Consider the following 23,301-nt stretch of genomic DNA (forward strand, 5'->3'; position numbering starts at 1 on the left):
TGTACCAATCAGTCTCCTGATCGCCCTGTAACTCCGCCAATGCCCAGGATATGGATCATATCCGGGGCCCCCCCCACCATGGCACGCTCATTAAGCTCCTGCAACCTGCATTTACTAGTCCTCCTAGCTGGACAATTCCCTATCTTCCTCTGACAGGTGTGCACTGTCCCTATCAGTGGCACCATGTGGTGTTTGCACTAATGAGGCCATGCCTAATTTACCAAACCCTTCTTATTCTATTTGATTTTGAATTAGAGTTGAACCAAGCCCTCCTGCTTGGTGGGCTTGTACATGGCTTAATTCACCTTTCCGTAGGAAAGTTCGATGGCCTCCCCGGAAGTTGGAAACTACTGTTCTATGTTTTAACCGCAGCTTTATTTACCCTTCTGTAGGAATGTTCGATGGCATCCCCGGAAGTTGGGAACTGCTTTTATCTTCTTTAACCACAGTTCTAAGTGATGTCCTTTTGGTGCCCTCTGGGCCAATATGGGCCTTCTGATTACGGGTTGGGAGAGCCATGTATTTACCCCTCAATGCCCCGGCCCTGAATTCAGTATGCGCTGACAAGCATATTGGTGTTGTATACTAGAAACCCTATAAATAAAAGTCTCAAAAGTACAGAAGTGCATCAGTTATGTTGCTTTAAAAAAAAAAAAAAATCACAGCACTTCCAGATATCTTAATTATGTTGTGGGTTGTGGAGTAATGGTTAGTCATTCAGAAATAGGTACAGCTTTAAAAGCACCATCAATGATGCTCTTCAAAAACATTTGAGATATATTTTTTTAGTGTTGTAGTTTGTAGTGCCCACCTTTGTACCATGCTTAAAACTTTGATTTGTATATGAACTTAAGTGGTTAAAGCCACCGATTATGTTTGGCCTAGTTAATTTCAAGATGTATGGTAGCTCCTGGTACAGCACATATCCACATTGCAAGCCCCACAACCACAACATTATTCCCAGGTAAATTTCAACAGGTTTCCCTTGCCAAAATGTACCTGGGAAAAACTTTGCTGGGGGATAAGTGCCTTGTAAACAACACAGCATGCAGATGTTGGTGCAGCAAGCACTAAAATCTGTATCTTATGTCCCATTTTCAGACAAAACTCAAAATTGATGCTATTTATCACACCAGATAACTTGAGACTCCCTCTTAGTATCTAACTTAACATGTGCAATGGATGTCACGGTCTCCTTCAAGGCATTTGTAATCAGGGCCTAAGTAGAATTACGTAGTTCACAGTACAAAATTGTGCAGTCCTAATGAGCATAATTTTCAATGTGTTTTTGGGAAAAGATGTATGCATGCAATATTGTTAGATACACTTAAGCTTGGAATGGAGCTAAGAGGAGTAAGAGATGCAAATACCTACCACCGGAACATAGGTGACTGATTCAACTTTGTGGAATTGTTAGGATTTGGGACTGCTTTGCAGTAGGGCTGTCAACTTTTACGTAAAAGCCAGGTTGTTACTGCATCCCTGAATCTGAGGTGGTTTTGGATGTTTCTTATCATTGCAGGGATTGAGTTTTAAAATGCTTTTTTGTGGACAGAGAAGGAAGTTCCTTCAGTGTCTAGCGTCCTGAAGGAAATGAATGAGGGCTGGGATGCCAGTTTTGACACCGGAGTTCTAGTCTGTGTTTATCAGTGAAGCTTTGTTTTGATTCCCCTGTTGGTAATAAAAAGGGATTTGAAAGAGGAACATCCGACCAAGTATTTTGAGAGCAGGAGATACTAGAGCAGACCAAGAAGAACCCCTTGGAAGCAGGAGCTGCCCAACATCTACACAGGGCCTCAAGGCAGACCTCCCATGATCCTCTCTATAATAGTTACATTTAGCTGAGGAGACAGCAGGGGGGAATGCGGAAGGAGAGATGACTTCTTTGAGGACAGAGGCCAGCGTGGTTGTCTTGTCTTCTGCAATAGTTTATAGGGCAAAAGGCTATGTTAGCAGGAGGGGCAGTGCCTTAAATGGATAATAATTGGTGAAGGTATTTTCTGTCTCTGGAGTAATTGCTTCCTGCGCAGATGAGCCACTATGTTAACTCAAATGAGGTTGGGAATCGGTTTGCAGGGCCTAGCGATTGTGCCTAATTTCCTGCCTGCCAAACCAAAGCAGAGACTAGTTTGTCTGAAGTCCAGTCTTTTTCTCACACTATGAATACTCCAAAATGTTATGCAATTGTACTAATTTAGCCCCATCATTCTTATTAGTGATTACATGATGTTTTATACCTAACCTGATGCCTAATGTGATTTATGCGTAATATATTTATGCCCCTGAGGGTTGGGTAGGATATTTTTGATCCCTAATGTGTAGGGTATTTATGCTTAGGATGTTAGGCATAATGGGATTGATGCTAAATTGATGGTGAAACATCTTGTAAAAGATTTCTTTTAAGACTAGTTAGGTTGACAAAACTGGCCAAGAGTGATTTACCCGAGATTGTGATGTGAAATAGAATCTGGTGTTTCACATTGCTCCAGGTTTACTGGCCTAATGTGTATTAAGATAGATTGTCATTCACTGCCAAAATTCCTTGAGAGCCCCAAAATCAATTCATGCCAAGAATAATGTTACTGACCCTGTGTGCTTTAAAAATCACTATTTGCCACAAGTAGTCTCAAAGAATGTCTCAGTGTTTTACGCACTACATCGGAAAAGCGAAGGAAGCCCCCCACAAGTAATTTTGATTTGACTCTTATGATGTCTCTGTCTCCACTAATCCATGTGTTAGTCCCCCTCCCCAGAGTCTAGTTGCGCCCCTCCTGGGTATTGCTCTGAAAATAGAGGAGCAATTTCCAGAATATATCATAACGAAACTGGTTTGTTGTTCGACTCACTGAGCGTTGTGTGGGTGGGGGAATTATTCCAAAATCTATGTGATCTTTCTGTATGTTTGGAAATTCGAATCCTTCGTTTATTTAGCCACATATGTTTTTAGGTCTCGCCTAGCGACGCAGCGCATGCACTGCTCGCCTTGCAAGATCTATTGTCGTCGGTTTCTTGACCTAAGGGGGACAGGAGATGTGCACGCGTACAAACAGGAGATGTGAACGCGTGTACATCGCCAGTCCCTCCCTGTCTCCTGCTCTCTGTGCCAGCGTGGAATGCTCAGAGACTGGAAGTTTTCCCCGCCAAGCTTGTGTGTTTGTGGGTGTTCTCGCAATCCGTTCCCTCCTGTGACATGGTCCAAAATGTAATATTGTCCGGGCAGGAGTATGTCTTTAAGGAGGGTGGAAACAGAGAACAGACTCACCGAAAACATTTTGCGATGCAGGGGAATGGGTTTCTGTAATTGAGAGAGATTGGCGCATGCGAAAATGTATGTTACCTATATTTGTTTCCAAAAATACCCATATACGCATGTGAGAACGTTGAGATTTGCAAAGAATTCCACAACTGGCCTCACGAAAGTGTGATTGTCATCATGGTGTAGTGTAGTTCCTATTTCCCTCATAGGCTCAGCACATTGGAATAATATACACCATAGTTTTTGCATAGGACTAAGGTCAGTATGCAACTATCGAGTACATTAAACTTAATTACTTGTGTGTGCCAGCTAACTCAGAGGTCACTAGAAACTTCTCGAATGAACAATAAGGGATTAGTTACTGACAACCGTATAAACATGACAACATTGTTTCCCCTAGAATCGGAATGCATCTCAGAATCGTGGAAACAATAGATAACAGTTTCACTCAGTCAATCGTGCATGCTTAGTTTCTCCAGAGTTACACAGAAATAGAAAGACAGGCGTTTCAATAAAAGGATTTATTGAACAGTCTTGTTTCTCGTGTAAGAGATATGAGCTGTTACAATCATTAGACAGTAAGCAAGATATAATACGCACAGCGTAAGCAGTAAGAAGAAATAATACTGCAATAGCATTGTCTTTTAGCTATGACATATAATCATATATACATACATAAATAACACAGGCTAAAAAGTGAATAATCGTCTGATGCTTCTAAATTGTTCTACCCCAGTGTACCTAACCTAAGTGTAATACGAGGTAGGAAGTAGGTGCTGTTTTCTTTAATATGGTATGCCAAGAGTCCCTCTAGGTTCTAGCCAACTCCATACCTTAGAATGAGAGAGGTGGGATTCTCTTTCCGGGTCTCAAACTCTAACACCCCGCGAAGGGAGTCAGAACACTGGAAGCTGGATTCTCTGCGAGCAGGGATGACAGCTTCTGGTCAGTGTGTCAGACCGGGATATGGTCTCTTCCGAACTTGCCATGGTGAACCGTGCAGTCAAGTCGTGCTGAGTCATGCCGTGGTTTGCCATGGAAAGGGAAGGCATATTTATACCTGGAAGGTGATTAGGAATGCTAGCATTGACGTAAAGTCGGGCAGAGGAAGACGTCATGGATGAACCCCAAAGGAACAGTAGTTCATGCATAATAGATGAGTTCTTGGAGAAATCAATAATCCTAGGCTAGGGAAAGTCCAGTTCGGCTTAAGGGTCTGGTTTCTAAGAACTCGTTGTGACGTGGGATGGACGGATGTAGGTGACCATGCCTGTGTTTGGTTAGCATTGCTAATGCCTAAATAAGGACTGGGTTTCTATGCCTAAATAAGGGCAATGCGAACTGTGCCTCTATAAGGACATGATTCAGGAAAACCTATATACGGGTATCTAAATCAAAACACAACACCCACTCCATTGACGAATGATTGATATTACTAAATGCTAAACATGCTAAAAACATAAAATTGAGTATCACATGTTCACTAAAAACATTTGTAAAAGCATACTAAAAGAAGTCGTTGTTAAAGGTTTGCTACACATGAAATGCAAAGTTGCTGTACATATTAAAGCAATGTTTCATTCTAAGCATATATTTACAATGAATGCTAAGTGAATGAACAGAAATATATACACATATGTAATGAAATGGTCCAGTTTTACAGAAAGGAAAAAAATTCAGAGCCATTTCATGTCATGATTACATAAATGCGGAAAAGGCAACAATGTGTCCCTGGAAGTGTTTCAAAGAAGTCTGTTCTCTATGAATAGTTCTACTGTAAGCAGAGCTTTTAGCCATAAAAGAAAAGTCAATATTCACAAAAGTGCGATCTTAGGAAAGTTCAAAATGTTGTCTTTTGTTTTGAAAAATGAAGGCCGAATTCATAGATTACATGGTACACTGCGAGTCAAATCAAAAGTTATTTGAAGATGCTGGGGAAAACATGAAATCCTCTAATGCTGTAGACAAAAAGTCGTCTATTGTTGTCGGTGACAGGTACCTTCGTTTAGAAGACTAACTGCACATAGATGTGATGCATCGTCAGTAGCAGTGTTTGTTGATACCTGTGTGCCTGTTGATCCATCTCGTACCTCAGCAGTAGCATGTTGTGTCTATGAGATCTCAATGAATGCCGTCATCAGGATCGGTAGCCTCTGGGGACAAAACAGAGCATGGGCCTTTATCGGGTCCAGCTGAGTATCGATATCCGTTGGCATGACTGACGGGAGTGTTCGACAGATGTCTAGCACGCATTCTTCACAGCAAAGCAGGCAGCGTAGAACAGGTAAGATGCAATCTTGCCAGATTGGTCTGAACAACAGAAACCATGTGGTATTTAGTTCTCTTAGACGAGGTAAACCCAATAGTTGCACTATGCGCTCACGATACTTCTTTTCCAGGAGAGCATTCTCCAAGGTGCCGGGAGTGACGCTGGTGGATTGGCTTGCCATAGCGTAGCAGAAGGAATAAAAACAGGATTCCTGCGACGATTGCTAGAATCAGCGGCCGACCACCAAACACCGAGTGCATGAAGTTTGGAATGATTCCGAGGACTGCTTGAAAAGGAATTAACAGTCCCGAACATACTGTCTTAAATACATGTTCAATACCGCTCGTATCAGACATGTTTAAGATATGTCCCAACATTTCTGTGAAATGTGTAGGGCAATTTGTCCTTAACAGAGCCTGTATCTCAGCCGAAGTCCTTGCGACTTGTAGATCATAGGTGTCTTTGGCCGAGGTCAAAGGCACGGTTTGTTGTAAAAGAATGGCTTTAATTCTGCTCAAAGTATCAATTCGTATAGAAGAGAAGTTCAGTGAAGGCCATAAAGGCGACTCCCTGACTGTGTCTATTTGGGGGAACAAGACTTGCATACAGTAGTGACCCTGGAAGTAACTGTTACTAGATATGGGATACCTGGCGCCATGCCACAACAGCTCTGATCATTCAACATGAGGTAACCCCCAATTGAAAGTTGTCCAAATGTTGGATTAATCAAAGCGGCTGGTGAACCTTGCAGGTGGCAGGACAAATTCGCAGTGGAACCACTACAGGCCCCGTGTAAACTTATATCCCAACATATGAGTGAACCGCTCAGTGCATTTTCACAGTGTGTATCGCTAATAAACACTTCAGGCCCCCCACTCCAACATCTGTGTGTGTAAGGTAAATCCCAGGATGTCTTGATGTATTCTTTACCCAACCTTTCATATTTGCCTACTGGCATGTGTTTAAGGCAATACTGAAAATGGAAAGTTGTAACAGGCAGAGTTATTTTGCCATATATGATTCATTCAATAGCTGGTTTTTCTGCTACCGTAAATGGCAATTTTTCCAGTTTTTCAATGCTCAGCACTGTATACTTTGCTCCCCTTTGTGCCAGTTCGATCTGTTTATCAGTGAGATTGTAATCAGAAAACAGAGAAGAAGTGTTGATGAAACGCCAAGGCACGTAGCCTGCACGCACGTTTTGTAGTGTCCAGCCTAATGACAGAATAGAACGTAATTGAGACTGGCCTTGATGCAGCAGGACCAAATATTGTTCCACAATGTCTATAGCAGAGGATACAATGTTGCCCAATGCATATATATCCTGGATGACAGAGTTGTTAACCCATTGTCGACCACAGCAAGAGATATCTCTAAATTAAAACGATCAATTTCTCGTATTCTTTCTGCAGTGTCTGCCTGGGTAACCTTCCATATTTCATTATAAGCAGCATAGATGCCGGCATATATGAAACGTTTTTGAGGCAGTTTTCTTGGACCTAGCAAGAATTTCCTAAGGTCTGCGTCTTCTTTAAGTAAAGATAAGTGTTGTTTCACATCCTCTAGTGTAGATGTCTGTAGCCAATCAAGGATTAATTTTCCTACACTGTATGTTGTTACTACCCCTGGATGCTGTCTTTGAACATAGCGTGGGTCTGGCCTATTGATTGTTAAACCTTGTGTTTTGTTCAGGAATCTTTCTTGACAGATGTTTGTGTCTGTGGGCCAGAGCAACCATTTTTTCCATTCGGAATCTGATCTGTTGTTTTGTAAGATAGTATGTACGTCGACCACCCCCTGTGTAGTGCTATTACTTGCAGGTGTAGGTATGGACGGTTTGTTCATGTCTTTGATCTTGGCTAACCCAAGGCAAGCCGTTTGTTGGACAGTGTCATTCAAAAACATTATCTGTTGTGGGATGATGCAGGCTCTAAACAAAGCTTCTATCTCCTGCACTTGCCAATCTTTTGTACCCCAGACAGATTTTGTGTCAATTGTGTCTTTCCAAAACTCGAAACCCTGTCTAGACAGTTGGGCAATAAAAGCTGTTTCATATTGGTTAACATATTTTTCATTCCTGTTCTGTTTTTAAAGTAAAACGTTTCTGGATTGGATGTATTGTACCCTGAAAAATATGAAAACTTTCTTTCAAACGTTTTTGAGCTACCCCTTGGTGGTGTAGGACAATGTTCCCATTGGTTATACATAAATAAATTTCTAGGTGTTGCAGATTTATGCAAGAAATGATGACCATAGTGGTGGTAACAAAAAAGCTGTTCATAGTCTGTTGAACCCTCTAAGTATTCATGGTTAGAGAATGCAGCAGACCTTTCTAGATCAGACATCATGCTTTTAACAGTCTCAAAGCCCCAATTATCAGAATAGGTACTGGAGGTAGTAAAGTCACTTAATGAAATTTTAAATAAGTGTGGAATCTTCAAAAATTCAGACGGACCGAATATATCATAATCCGTTTTGGCCCAAACTATACCATCTTGTATAGGAACGGCTGTGATGTTCACTGCTGACAAGTCTCTTGCTTCACGATGGGATGATTTGTGTGGTGTCAAAAGTAAGTTCACATTTTTACTTCCTGTGTCCAAATGAATATATCTTCCATCTATCAACATGCTCAGATTTATTACTAAAGCTAGCCAAAGTAGAAAGAAAAATATTCCAGAAATAATCCATAGTTCAACCCATGGTTTAACCAGATACGTCTTTTTCACGTGTTGAAAAACGTCTTGAGCTTGTTCTATGAAAGTTCTTTTGGCTGGCGTCGTTTCAGGTTCACTGGGAACCTCAGAAAACGTATCAAAGTTAATGAAATAGCCAGAAGCAGTTTTGTCAATGGTTGAAATTGCATCAGGATTCGTTGAAATAGCTGGAACCAGTGGATCACTTGCTATGTTGGTGTAGACCGGTGTACCAGGACATACTGTTATTTGGGTTTCAAGAGGAATGAGTTCCATAGCATTGTTGCTTAGTCCTTCATTTCTTACTGTTGGATCCTCAATGGTAAAGAGTCTTTCAGTTTGAACCTCTTGGATAGTAGCTAGAAGAGTGCGTCTGCTATTTGGTCTTAGTCCACATGGCCTACTGCTTAGTATTGGCCACATAGTGTGGTTTGATGAGGTCGATGGACACAAATCTTTTCTCCTTTTCTCCAGCAAGGGGCGGCAAAAGTACTGTTCTTGATCCGTGGATTGATAGGACAAGTACTGGTTGTCTGTAAGAAGACCCACATTCCTTCTTGTCTGTGATCTTCTCTCTGACTAGATCCCCAAGCTTTGGGATCCAGACAGGCCTTGCTGGGACGGCTGGATTATCCCAGTGGTGGTTGGCTTCAGGAACACGTTGCTTTGTTTCGATCTTAGTTCATTTAAGTCCTGTAAAACAGCCAAACGATCTTTGATATCAAATAGTTTATTTTCCACCACGATGCCTTTAAATTCAAGATCATGAACCCACATTCTTGTCCCAAATAGGACCTCATATGGAGTGACCCCTCCTAGAGAACTTCTTGGCAAATTGTTTAATGAGCGTTGGACCCCATAAAGATGTGTAACCCACCCATCACCCGAACCTAATACCCTAGCTGTTATAGACCGCTTTATGTCTCGGTTTTTCCTTTCCACAACCGAATTTCCCTCAGGATGGAATAGAGAGGAGTACCGCAATGCAACGCCCAAACTGGCCATGGCTTCTTTGTAAGCCCGAGAGCTAAACGTAGGGCTCTGGTCAGAATGTAGTGTGCCAATAGCGTATGTGCCGATAAAGACTCGCAAATCTTTTATAACAGTTCAAGCGTCAGCCGAGCGCTGAGGCCACATCCATAGGAACCTTGAGCACAAATCCACTGCGACCATGATATATTTATAGTTACCATCCCTTTGCAAGGGAACACAGTGATCCAGGTAAACACAAGCTAATGGTTTATCTGAAATTAACAGGGGTGTCTGCGCAGGACGTTTCACTGTAGAGACTTTCATCTTTTGGCATATTTCACATTCCAAAACATAGTTTTTGGTCTGTTTCCTAATGCCAGGCCACCAATATTTCTGTTTTAATAACGATACTGTGGCGGAAACACCTGCATGGGCAGAGGCTATCACCTCATGTGCTGCTAGGATTAGTCCTACTCTACGTTCCAAGTTTGGAATTACCCTATCCCCCAATCCAGGGATTCGAGCAAACGGAACGTTGTTCGCATCAATTATATACAAGTATTTGAGTGGAAACCTTTTAGGTAACGCTGCACCACTTCCTTTGCTTGAAGCAATGACAGCCAACAATATCTCACTGTCTATTTTCGTTCTTGAATGACTGAATGCAGCTACGGAAGCCGTTTGCACAGCCCCCTTTGCGGCTTCGTCAGCCAATTAATTCCTTGCAACGTGAACGCTATCACGTTGATGACTCAGAGTGTGTATCACGTGAGTGCTTTGTAGTCCGTTTCGCAACTGAACTACTTGTTCCCAAAGCGTTTTATGCTTGATTGTGCCACCTTTTGCATCTTTGAAACCATTTTGAAGCCAATTCTGTAAATATTGATCATATGATTGAACACAGTAAAAAGAATTGCACACTATAAGTGTGGGGAATTCGCGAACCGTATTATCAAGTGCCAATTTGAATGCTTGTAGTTCAGCTCGCTGAGCTGTAAAGTCTCCTAGAGATTGTGTTTTAGTAACCATCGGTTGGAATTTACCATTGCACATACGACCTAAACGATTGCGCAGACTGCACTGTAAGCTTGCTTACTTTTCGTAGCGGGTTGTGCTGATCCATCAGTATAAACTATGAATTCATACTGGTCAAGAGGGAGAATCTCAATAGGCAGAGGGCATTCGTGTTCGTTTTGCAGGAATGCTTGTGTTTTTAAATAAGGATCAAAAACGTATTCAACATCTGTTGCAGCAAGAGAATTAACCCAGTGTATCCATCTTGGATGTAAAGCTTTTGTATTCGGAATGCTCTCTTTTGTAACTGCCTCTAAGGCTGGTACCGGAGTTACGACAATAATGCGTTTCCCCTGAGTTAGAGCTCTTTCTTTTGCTACAGCGGTTTGAACTGCTGTCAGAATTTTTTCTGTCGAAGTGAATCACATTTCCGCTTGTGTGTACAAATCTGATTTGTATGCAATTGGTACTTTTTACCTTAATTAATAGTTAAGTAGGTGAATCCGCATTGACCGGAAATTATTCGGATCACTAAATTGCATGTATTTACGCGTGTTTGTAAGTGATTTGTTGCTAATAAGTCAGCTTGTAGTGAACGCAGGATATCTGTGTGTTCCTGTGTCCAATCTTTGATTTTGTAATCAGGTTGGATTAGTACATAGAGAGGTTTAACCCTTTCTGCGTAATTTAGAATGTAAGTTCTTCCAAAATTCAGGAAACCTAGAATCAACTAAGTTTTTCAGCGTTTTTGGAGGTTGGAGCAGCGCACACTTTTCTAAAAAGTACGCTGCCAGGCTTTTGCCTTCACTTGAAAGTTCATATCTTAGGAAGAGGACATTGAGATGGGCAATTCTTGATTTTATAAAGTTGAATTTGTAGCCCTCAGAGGCAAAGCCCAGTATAATGGTGTTCACCCTGTTCAAGTGCATATCCAGGTCATCGTCTGTCAGATAGATATCATCGACATATGACAATGCCTCGTCATCATAAATTTGTAGTAACTGTTACTCTTGCTGAAAATAGCCCCGGGCTGTTCTTGAACCCTTGTGGAAGTCAACAGAAGTGACGCTGTAAAGTACCTACTTCCAGGTGCTATGTTTGACAAAAGAAACCATTTGAAATATCCAATGTGGTTTTATATTTTTTACGCACAATGTTATTCATTAATGCTGTACTGTGTGTATTTTGCACAGCAAATGTCTTAAAACAAGTGTTCAGGTGTCTGTAATCCAAAACTAGACGATATGTGCTGTCTGGTTTGGAAACAGGAAACAAAGGATTGTTCATTGATGAGGTGCATGTTTCAATCACCCCTTGGTATTCAAGTTGATCTGTTTTTTAGCTTCTTGCTTAATTGGGTACTGCCTTTGTGCAGTAGGTTGACATTTTAACTGGATTGTATGGTGAGGTGAGTCCTCATCCCATCCTACATGATTTTTGTATAATGCTGGGGCCTGGGCTACTGCCCATTTCCTGGCATAAGTATATTTTAAATGTATAGGAACATGGTTGGAGAAGGCTGGCATAATGATATCTTCGCCATGTGGGCACTCCCTGACGAATTCTGGTGGCCAGTCTTTTTCTGCTAGAAGTATGTCATAACCCCTTGAAAGTTTTTCCCAAAAGAGTGTTTTCACTTTTCTTCGTATGTCTCTGTAAGAAAGTGGCTCTGTATATACTGTTCCCAAATAGGTACAGTGTGCACAGAGTCAACAGTCCCCAGAGGTTTGGCAGAGGCTGAAGTTAGATATAACCTTACTCTCTAAAGTGGTAGCTTGGTCGAGCAGTAAGGCAGTATCAGAGGACACTGTAAAGAATTTGTTGTACACACTCAGTCAGCAAATGGTCTCACACACTCAAGAACTGAACTCAAGGCCAAAGGTTTTGTATAAAAATATATAGTTGTTTTATTTTAGAACCAACAATAGGTATCAAAATATACTTTCTCAGAATGAGATGCTTTAGATAAATACTTTTCAATAGGCAATAGACTTTTGAATGCAATAGTTACAGTTGTTGCAATAGGCAACACAATTTCAAACACAATATAACATTGAGCTCAATGGGAATTTCTAGTTAAATGCAATTGATTACTTTTTGGATTACTTTTCTTACCACAGGACTGGATCCTAGATTCAGTCCTGGGACATCTCCTGTAAACAGTTAACTAAAAACGTTTTGGTTACAGTTGTGATTGTTAAGGAATATTATTGTATTTTAAAAGTTGACACTTGGAAACTTTTTCACATAGAATCACCAGTGTTATCCTATGGGAGGAAATTCACCTAGCAGGTAAGTGGGGTTATTGTGACTTTTTCTAACTCAGTGTTGGATCCTGGATCCAGCACTGGGGCAGCTCCTGTAAACAGTTGAAAGAATGTGTTTTTGTTATACAGGCAATTTTTAACGAATAGGTGTAAGTTTGCAAAATCGACACACAAGAATTTCTGGTAAAACCAGGCAATGTTATCCTACGGAAAGAAAATCAAGTTATAGGTAAGTACGGTTGTAATTACTTTTCAAGGTCAGTGCTGGGCACCAAGATCTAGCACTGGGATCTCTCCTGATAACAGGTGAGTACTTTTGTTTTCGTAATTCGTCTGTTTTTAGATGAATATTTTAAAGTTTCAAAACTCGACACAAGAATTTCCAAGTGAAACCAGTCAATGTTACCCTATGGAAGAAAAGAGAGTTATCGGCTTTTGGGTAAGTACTCGACTGGCAGAGTTAAGGTTCTGGGCATAGACTCGGGGGTCTCCCAGGGTCAGGTAAGTACAGTTGTTACACCCTCAGCAGCACAGGGGCAGCCGGGTGCAGAGTGAGTTAGGCCCAATGTTATCCTATGGGAGGCAGTGGCCCTTTGGGTGTAGCTGCTGGCTAGCAGGCCACGCGGCTGTGGGAGCTGGGCTCCTGGTCACTTGCTCAGGGCAAATGGGGAAGTAGATTAGAGTAGAAGTTGCACTGCCAGGGGCACTCGGGCGGCTGGGTGCAGGGTGCTTTTGAGCCGTCGGGCGCTCAACGGATTGCAATGGAGAAGCTCAAGAACGAACAAAGGCTGTAAGCTCGGGGACGAAGATTCTTCAGGTGTGACCACCACTTTGAGAGGTAAGTTGGGTAGGTGGAGGATAGGTAGGCACCCAGGAGTTGGGCACAGGGGGCCGCAGGGCGCCGGGTGCAGGGGTGCCTTTTGGTGTCGGGAAATCTTACCCTCTGCTGGTCGCGGCTGGAGTGGTCCCTGGTTCTGAGGCTGCAGGCGTCGTCAGGAGCGTCGAGGTGTGTCCTCAGGTGCTGGATTCGGGGTCACCGTCGGTGGGGGGACGTCCTCGAGGTCTTTGTCTAGAGTGTGTAGGGTTTGCGGTTCCTGGCTGATGCCAGGGGTCCGTTTTTCTACTTTTTTTTCAGAGTTTTATATAGCGCAAACTTGACCCGAATCCAATCAGATATCAGAGCACTTTACATAGCACCAGTTACGTTATATGAGGACACACATTCATTTTTTGTTAGGCACAGGGAGATTAAGTTATTTGCCCAGAATCACAGGATGTTCAGCGTGATTACCGAGACTCAATCCCAATTCCCCAGGTCCGAGGTCGAGCGCCCTAGCCATTATGCCAACTTCTCACAGAGTCTCAGAGTCACAAGGCAGTCAGGTTCTCTGGGGTTTTTGAGGTTGCTGACCACTGGAGATGCCGGGATTTAGCAGGAGCAGGCTCGAGGGTCGACAGGCCGGTAGGGCTGGGGCCAAAGCAGTTGGTGTCTTCCTCTTGTTAGCAGCTGCACAACAGGTCTTCTTGTTCCTTGTTCTTTCTTGCTTCGGAATCTGGATCTGAGGAAGGAAGGTTCAGGGTGCCCCTAAATACTGAATTTAAGGGCGTTACAGGTAGGTAAAGGGCAGGAACCAATGGGTCCCTTCCCTGGGGTGGGTGCACCCCCTATCCTGCCACTCTCCTGTGGGAGGGGGGCAGTAGCCTAGTCCTGATTGGGCAGGGCTCCCCATCTTCAAGATGGCAAGAGCCCGGAGATGTGCTTCACCTCGCCTCCCCCACCTGAGGGGTGGAGTTGGCAGAGGCTGGCACACCCACTTTCCTTCCTTGGGGTTTTCGGCCAGTCTTCCCACCAGAGTGGGGGTCAGAACCGGTAGGGGCCAGTTGCTGAGTACAGCAAGTGGCCTGGAGAAGCTCACAAAGGGCGGCATGCCTTTGAAGCTTCCCCTGCCCGTCCCAGGAAAGTGGATGGCTCTCTACCCAGGGGTCCAGCAAAATGTCTGCTGTGTGGCAGCCTAGGCAGCCCCTCAGACAAGATGTGGATTGTAGGTTAGGTTCAGGGGGCATCTCTAAGATGCCCTCTGTCGTGCATTGTACATTAAATCCCACATTGGCATCAGTGTGGGTTTAATGTGCTGAGAAGTTCGATACCAAACTTCTCAGTCTTCAGTGTTGCCATCATGGTGCTGTGGAGTTCGTGTTGACGACCTCCCAGCACCATATACTCTTAATGGCAGCACTGCACTTACAGTGCCCAGGAATGGACCTGGGTACTGTAGGGGCACAGGGCTCATGCACCTGTGCCCACACCACTGGCATAGGGCACCCAGCTAGAGGGGTGGCAGATGTATGCCAGGGCAGTGTGTGTTGTGGGCATGGCACACAGGGATGTGTGCCATGTCGACTCTCTGTTTTGTTCTGCACCCAGACACTCAGCCTGCAGGGGCAGTGTGTGTGTGTCAGGGTACAGGGCCTCTAAGGGTGGCACAATAAGTGCTGCAGCCCTTAGGGGCCTTCTCTGGTCACAAGGCCCTGGGTACCTAGTGTACCATTTACCAGGGGCTGACATGTGGCCAGAGATGTCAATTGGGTTTAGGCTTCAACATGTTTTAGGGAAGGAACACAGGCCCTGGGTACCTGATTGGCAGGAGCCCAGGGCACACTGAGTCAAAGTACATCAGCAATTCAGCAAAAAGTGGGGGCATACCATGCAAGAAAGTTGGCACTGTTTCACAGTCTCCCTCCATCCGGAGTGTTATCTCATATAACCTTTGTGGAGAACTAACCCTGGTGTCTACAGTTTCAACTGTGATGTACTCATTCAAGTCCACTGTCTCCAGAAGTTCCTTCAGGTTCTGGTGAGCTATTGTTACTTCTACTGCACTGTCCAGCATTGTCTGAGCTCATTCTCCGTTCTTGAGTTGTGTCCTCAGGATGTTCGGCATGTCTGACCTTCAGACCTGCTACCCTTTTCTTGGTGAATTGAGGATTTGGTTTGTTTTTCTGAACGTGTTGATCGTCTCTGGACTTCACGCGTTCTTTGTGATCTGACCGTCCTCTTTCGGATGTCTGAGAAGATGTCTGAAAGATACGAGAGGAACGTGTATCAGTATCTTGATACCTGTCAGTTTTTTTCAAATGATCCCTTTTCCTGAGGTTATACTTCCTATCAGAGTGCTCCTTTTGAGGAGACCTACCTCGGGATTGAGAACGTTTCTCTTTTCATTGTTGTTTTTTGTTTTCCCACTTCTTTTTAGAAGATGTAGGATTGTGTTTAATAGAGTCTTTATCAGGACCCTCAGACAGTTGTGGTTTAACTGGTTTTCCACCTAAACTGTCTCTGCCTAATTCTTCATAGGATTTTCTTTTATTCTGGGTAGTTCATGTTGATGTTCTGTTACATCAAATTCCCTTAATTTTTGGTGGATCGCCACTGATGCTGCCTCCCCTTTAATATTAGATAATATTATTGTTGAGACCTGGTCGAAGTTTTTCAGTGATTTCATACCTAAGTTCAGAGCAGGCTCTGCCCCGTATTTGTTTTCAATTTGTTTCAGGACATCCGGTATTACTGCAATTGACGGAACACCATGTGTTTTAGTATAGATGGCAACAAAGACTGTGCCCCAAGTGGTGCAGTCTTCCAGGTGCGGTGTGATCCCCATTGGTAAACAGATTGTTAGGATTCTGTGTTTCTCATAAGGGCTAGCATTAGGAGATACTGCTTCGATTTGAGTAATTTTTTGAGCTATCCAGAATGGAATTTGTTCACGTTTTGTGGGCATTTTACCCATGACTGTGTAACGTCTGTGGAGTAATTTTTAGTGTATTCCCCTGATGAGGGGTCTCTTTTGGAATGGTTATTGGTGTTTGACTGTTAAAGTCTGCATGACATATTGTACTAACTGTCTGTAAATTTTTATTAACGCCTTGATTTGATTGAGTAATTCTTCGTCTGACATTCCTTCAATGTGTGTAGCTGGCTAAAATCAGCCATGTTGCTCCTGCTCTACCTAGTGGACCGAGCCTGGTAATGTGATTGTAATGTTTTAGGGCGCCTTTAAACCAGAGCTGATGCTCCTGGTATGTGAGTGGAATTTCAACATCCTCGAAGGGAATGTATTCCTCAGGTGGTTCTTCTTCTTTGAAGAAGTGAACATTTTTGTTACTGAATTGATTCTGGGAATGTATTCCACGAATAGAATACCTCTGAAAAGATTCATGTGCCTCTATCACAAAAACTGCTCTACCACTTCTTGGTGTCAGGCCATGTTTTATAAGTTTTAGAGTGATGGCTCTCCTTAAATTTGGATGGATGTTTATAACACCCTGATCGGTTTCATTTAGACCTGTAGTATTAAAGGTTGCTACGACTTGGTCAGCCATAGCCTCTGTATCAGACATTTTGTTTAATGAAAAATATAGAACAAGTTTCAAGGAAACAAAGATAAGGTGCACAATATTTTGGAACACTGTACACTTCAACGTTGAACAAACCAAACAGCTAATACATAGGATTCTCGTCCTACTCAGCTATGGCGGATATAATCCCTACCCGCTCCAGACATCTTCTGGAGTATTATGAGTAGGGGTCTCTGAGAAAAGCACGACTGAGTTACTTCAGTATCTAGCGTTAAATTAGTGTCTTACCAAACCGTGGGAATCTCTTTCCAGGTCTCAAACTCTAACACCCCGCGAAGGGAGTCAGAACACTGGAAGCTGGATTCTCTGCGAGCAGGGATGACAGCATCTGGTCAGTGCATCAGGCCGGGATATGGTCTCTTCCGAACTTGCCGTGGCGAACCGTGCAGTCAAGTCGTGCTGAGTCGTGCCGTGGTTTACCATGGTAAGGGAAGGCATATTTATACCTGGAAGGTGCTTAGGAATGCTAGCATTGACGTAAAGTCGGGCAGAGGAAGACATCATGGATGAACCCCTAAGGAATAGTAGTACATGCATAATAGATGAGTTCTTGGAGAAATCAATAATCCTAGCTAGGGAAAGTCCCGTTCGGCTTAAGGGTCTGGTTTCTAAGAACTCGTTGTGACGTGGGATGGACGGATGTAGGTGACCATGCCTGTATTTGGTTAGCCTGGCTAATGCCTAAATAAGGACTGGGTTTCTATGCCGAAATAAGGGCAATGCGAATTGTGCCTATATAAATCGAAACACAACAATGGTTTCCCAACAGTACTCCTACGATCCTCTGCCAATTCCAAAATGTCGTAAATTTACTCCTGGGTGACTTTTCTTCAGAATTGACCCTATATATGTCGCAACCAGGTCAGCAGAGCCGTTGTAGAGCCAGAGAAGCAGGTCAGCAGAGCTGCTCTAGAGCCAGAGAAGCAGGTCAGCAGAGCTGCTCTAGAGCCAGAGATACCAGGTCAGCAGAGCTGCTTTAGAGGGAGAGAACCAGGTCAGCAGAGCTGCTTTAGAGCCAGAGAACCAGGTCAGCAGAGCTGCTTTAAAGCCAGAGAACCAGGTCAGCAGAGCTGCTCTAGAGCCAGAGAACCAGGTCAGCAGAGCTGCTGTAGAGCCAGAGAAACCAGGTCAACAGAGCTGCTTTAGAGGGAGAGAACCAGGTCAGCAGAGTTGCTTTAGAGCCAGAGAACCAAGTCAGCATAGCTGCTTTAGAGCCAGAGAACCAGGTCAGCATAGCTGCTCTACAGTCAGAGAACCAGGTCAGCAGAGTTGCTTTAGAGCCAGAGAACCAAGTCAGCATAGCTGCTTTAGAGCCAGAGAACCAGGTCAGCATAGCTGCTCTACAGTCAGAGAACTAGGTCAGTAGAGCTGCTTTAGAGCAATTGAACCAGGTCAGCAGAGCTGCTGTAGAGCCAGAGAGCTAGGTCAGCAGAGCCGTTTTAGAACCAGAGAACTAGGGGGTATATTATCAAGGACGGCGTTAAAATTATCGCCACTTTAGCGGCAGGAAACTGCCGCTAAAGCTGCAATAATGGGCTTGATAATATGCCCTTGAGAATTCCAATAGAAGCCCATGTTCACACCAGAACATGGGCTTCTATTGGAATTCTCTGTGGCATATTATCAAGCCCATTATCGCCGCTTTTAGCAGCAGTTTCCTGCCGCTTAAGCGGCGATAATTTTAACGCCCTCCTTGATATTATGCCCCCAAGTCAGCAGAGCTGCTCTAGAGCCAGAGTACTAGGTCAGCAGAGCTGCTGTTGAGCCAGAGGACCAGGTCAGCAGAGCCGCTCTAGATCCAGAGAACCAGGTCAGCAGAGCCGTTGTAGAGCCAGGGAACCAGGTCAGCAGAGCTGCTCTAGAGCCAGAGAACTCGGTCAGCAGAGATGCTGTAGAACCAGAGAACCAGGTCAGCAGAGCCGCTCCAGAGCCACAGAACCAGGTCAGCAGAGCCACTTTAGAGCCAGAGAACCAGGTCAACAGAACCGCTGTAGAGCCAGAGAACCATGTCAGCAGAGCTGTTTTAGAGCCAGAGAACCAGGTCAGCAGAGCTGTTGTAGAGCCAGAGAACCAGGTCAGCAAAGCTGCTTTAAAGCCAGAGAAACAGGTCAGCATAGCCGTTGTAGAGCCAGAGAACAAGGTCTGCAGAGGTGCTGTAGAGCCAGAGAACCAGGTCAGCAAAGCCATTGTAGAGCCAGAGAATCAGGTCAGCAACGCTACTTTGAGCAAGAGAACCAGGTCAGCAGAGCTGCTTTAGAGCCAGAGAACCAGGTCAGTAGAGCCGCTGTAGAGCCAGAGAACCAGGTCAATAGAGCTGCTTTAGAGCCGGAGAACCAGGTCAGCAGAGCTGCTCTAGAGCCAGAGAACCAGGTCAGCAGAGCTGCTGAAGAGCCAGAGAACCAGGTCAGCAGAGCTGCTATAGAGCCAGAGAACTAGGTCAGCAGAGCTGCTGTAGAGCCAGAGAACCAGGTCAGCAAAGCTGCTGTAGAGCCAGAGAACCAAGTCAGCAGAGTCACTGTAAACCCTGAGAACCAGGTAAGCAGAGCTGCTGAAGAGCCAGAGAACCAGGTCAGCAGAGCTGCTATAGAGCCAGAGAACCAGGTCAGCAAAGCTGCTGTAGAGCCAGAGAACCAAGTCAGCAGAGTCACTGTAAACCCTGAGAACCAGGTCAGCAGAGCCGATCTAGAGCCAGCGAACCAGGTCAGCAGAGCTGCTATAGAGCCAGAGAACCCTGGTTGTAATTAAGTACTAGATGCCGTATATACATTCACACTAGGATGTTTTTCTTTTCTTTTCTTTACTTCTCTTTCTTTTTTTTCTTTTTTCTCAACCTTTCATAAACTTAGATGCCATATCACTGGCAGTTAGCATGAATTTAGTTGAATTTATGCGGCATTTTGGTGCGGTCTGGATGTTTAAGATCACTTTTACCAACTGTGTAAATGTCTTGATTGTACTACTTCTCTGCTACATTCTGATGAGGCTCTGAGGGTTATTTATACACCTCGGCTTTAAACTGTTTGCCAACAATGTATGTGCCCTGACTGAGGGATTTCCCCTACCACAGGACATTAAGGCCCAGGGGAATTTTTTTAATGATGTATTAAATTCCTTGCTAATACCAGATGTTTCTGGCTGTAGGTCCAGGTGTCTCGCGGATTCAGCTGCTCCTGGTTTCACAACCGTTTTTCAGTTGGAAGTATTCAAGCTTCACTGGACACCAAAAGGTGGCAACACTGCTTAAGAGCAGGATTTTCTCTGGGATATATGTGTGCGCATAGAGTGAGCGGCAATCGACTGGCGTTCAAATGGGCACAATGGGGCTTATTTACAAGCCCCTTGCGCCACCGCTGCGTCACTTTTTCCCACACAAAAAGTGAAGCCCCGCGGTGCAAGGGACTTGTAAATAAGCCCCATTGTGCCCATTTGAACGCAATAAAACAGTTACGTAACCTTCACACCACGGAAAAGGTGAAATAAAGCACCAGTTTCTAAAGTTATTGCTCTTTCCACAGTTACTGGTAACTCAAGTCTCCTGCCTGAGGTCTACTCCATTTATTGTAATTTAAAACTTCAGGTATCAAAATGCAAAGTCGTGTGAGCTATTAGCCTTACACTGGCTGAACAACTGCCTCCTACCATAGGACTGTTACGAGTGTCTACAAATCTAAGATTGTATTTTGGGAAGTAGATGATGCACCTCATGCCTGCAACATAAAACAAGGATTTGCAGTGCAATAGGGCTGGCATTTCTAAAAGTTTGAGCTATTGGCGTTGCAAATGATAATGTGTGTTAGTGTTTGTATTTTTTTGTTAATAAAGATTCCAGCAGTAGCATAAGTAATGAAATAAAATCCACGTAGACCACCAGTACCACCACCACCTTTACCAATACCACCACCAATACCACCACCGCTACGACCCCCACAAATACCATAACCACCACTACAATTATTACTATTACTACTCTGTGGTGATAGTATTAATAATAGTGGTAGTTATGGTACTGGTGGAAAATTACTAGTATAAATTACAATACCTGTTAATTTTTCAAAAGGCATTGCCATTTACAATACCAATAGCTCTAAAACTCGCAGTTGCGAGACCTATTGCATTGTAAATGCTTGTTCTTGTGACCCATTAGGTGCTGGTGCTTCGCTTCTAAACTTGCTGTTTCTTAAGATCACCAGTTTCCATGGTTTCAGTACGTCTATCTGGTAGCCCCAAGTGCATTAAAAAAGTATGGGAAATGTGATATGGAGTTTAACGGGATTGGAGCCAGAAAACGTGGGGGGGTGGGTATAAAACGTGGCTAAGACTGAACAAAATATTCTGCATTAATTTTGTTGGCCTTTTATCTTCAGGTAAATAATACACACACCTTCAATGAAAAAAAATACATGCAAGTTAAACACTTTTATGTTATGACAAAACAGGACCAACCGCTGACCAAGGTCAAGCACTTAAAGTTTCATTACGTGATAAAGTAAAAAATTCGGGTGCCACAACTTCCGGTATCCGCTGTTTAAAGATACTTAGCCACAAGGGACCATGGGAGAAAGAGAGAAGGGAAGGTGCACTCGGTCAAGGACCCTTATACAAGCAAAAACAGTATTCTGAGATGTATTTTCATCCTTTATTAATTTTCTTCAATGAGAGGATAGGCACACAGCCAACGCGTTTCGTTCCCTCAAGCCTTGGGAACTTCGTCAGGGCTTCAAACGGGTATAGGATAACGTCAATCAGAGCCAGAGGAGATAATACCATAAGAGTTGAAAATTGCAATCTCGAAAAGTAAATCAAAGGACACCAATGTCACCGAAATCTTAAAGAGTAATTGCGTGAAGTTATATTCCGATCAACACAGTAACGTTTCAGAAGCATGGCCTTAATAGGGCTTTAAAAGATCATATAAGATATCTGAAATGTTCTGTCATGAAGAGGCGCAGTATGATAGCTGGTAACCCCAGGTTCAGTATGTTATGAAACCTAAATTGTTTAATGTGATCACCGTAGATGTATGTCGGTGTGTATGTGTGTGTGTGAGGGATAGAGAGAGACCAAAGAGTGAGAGAACTGATTCCCGGTTGCATAGTGGGGAATAGAGCTACATAAGTGTAGCAAGATCCCTTTCTGTGACTAAAAACACTGTGAATATGCAAGTCATCATTTTACAATTGTATTACACACAATATCAGATAAGCCGCCTCAAAATATGCAAACAAGATTTTGTGTGGAGAGGTGTGGTGCAGACTTCGGAGCACAGGGCTCACGGTTAGATCCCCGGCGACAGCTCAGCTCAGCAGCATGTGACTCTGGGCAATAGCTCACTTAATTGCCACAAGGGCCCCCAGCGCGTCCCGTCAGGGTGAGTAGTTTGCGCTTTACAAATACGGATTTTCAGATAAAACAATTGCTTTCAATATATATAGTTTAGTAAGCCATAGACTGAATCTAGGGCGAACATTTAAAAAAAAATGTACATTAAAAGGAGGCATATCAGAACATAGCTGATTACACCCTTACATTACCTTTCAAAAAGAATAGTCTTTATTACCAAGAACCTTTAAGTGACTCCATCAGTGAGAGGCTATCCTTGCTCCCAACCAGGGTCAGATACGCCTTATATTCCACTGGCCATTTCCCCGGTGGGTTGGAGACGAGTTTTGAGATCCCAGGGCATGGGGAGACTTCAAGAAAGAGAGAGAGAGGAGGGAGAAGGTAGGAAGCAATCAGAGGGAGAAAGAGAGAGAGAATGTATGGATGTATGGAAAGAGAGAGCCACAAAGACAAAGGGAGCGGGTGTGGTTTGAGCACTTTTGCAAAGACTGCCCTTGGTTCCACAGTCTGGCCCTGCTTCCAACCAGACTTTACATTTTCTAATTAACAAATTGCACACATGTACATTGTTTTCAAATGGAAGACACCCTGAAGAAAAGACTTGTTGTTTCTTCCGCATCTCTCTGTCCCTCCCTCGGCTGCCCCTCACTTCTTTTCAGTCAGAGGCACCTTAAGGTTCGTATTCACCATACAGGAATCGTTGTCATTTTAACAAAAAGTATGCAAACTGTCTTTGTAAAATTATAAAGGTAGCTGCACATAATCCCCCCTAGATCTCGCCCACTTCGACCTCTTACTCCAGGTTCTCATGGACTTGGCTCCCCTGTACCTCAGACCTTGGATGTCCAGCATCCTAGCTCATGGATCTCGCTTACCCTATGCCCTGGCTTTTGTGTTTACCATTCACTGGCACCACTGACGCCACTGCCCCCTAGGCTGAGGCTCCCCACTACCTCAAGTTGTTACCTTTCAGTAACCGAGGGCATGTGTCTTCTACCACAACCCGTTGCACCACAAGTTGCAATCCACTGTGGCCCAGTCATGGCCTGTGGGAGGTGTGAGGAATAA

The 23,301-nt window shown here is 43.8% G+C and overlaps 1 protein-coding gene across 11 annotated transcripts in view; it reads left to right on the top strand.

Annotated features, from left to right (window-relative positions):
• LOC146857785 (myotubularin-related protein 9-like) overlaps nucleotides 1–23,301 on the top strand; it is a 452,543-nt gene that overhangs the window by 234,532 nt on the left and 194,710 nt on the right. The window lies entirely within an intron of this gene.

Source organism: Triturus cristatus, chromosome 3_2, assembly GCF_964204655.1.
Source record: "Triturus cristatus chromosome 3_2, aTriCri1.1, whole genome shotgun sequence".
NCBI classification, from domain to species: domain Eukaryota; kingdom Metazoa; phylum Chordata; class Amphibia; order Caudata; family Salamandridae; genus Triturus; species Triturus cristatus.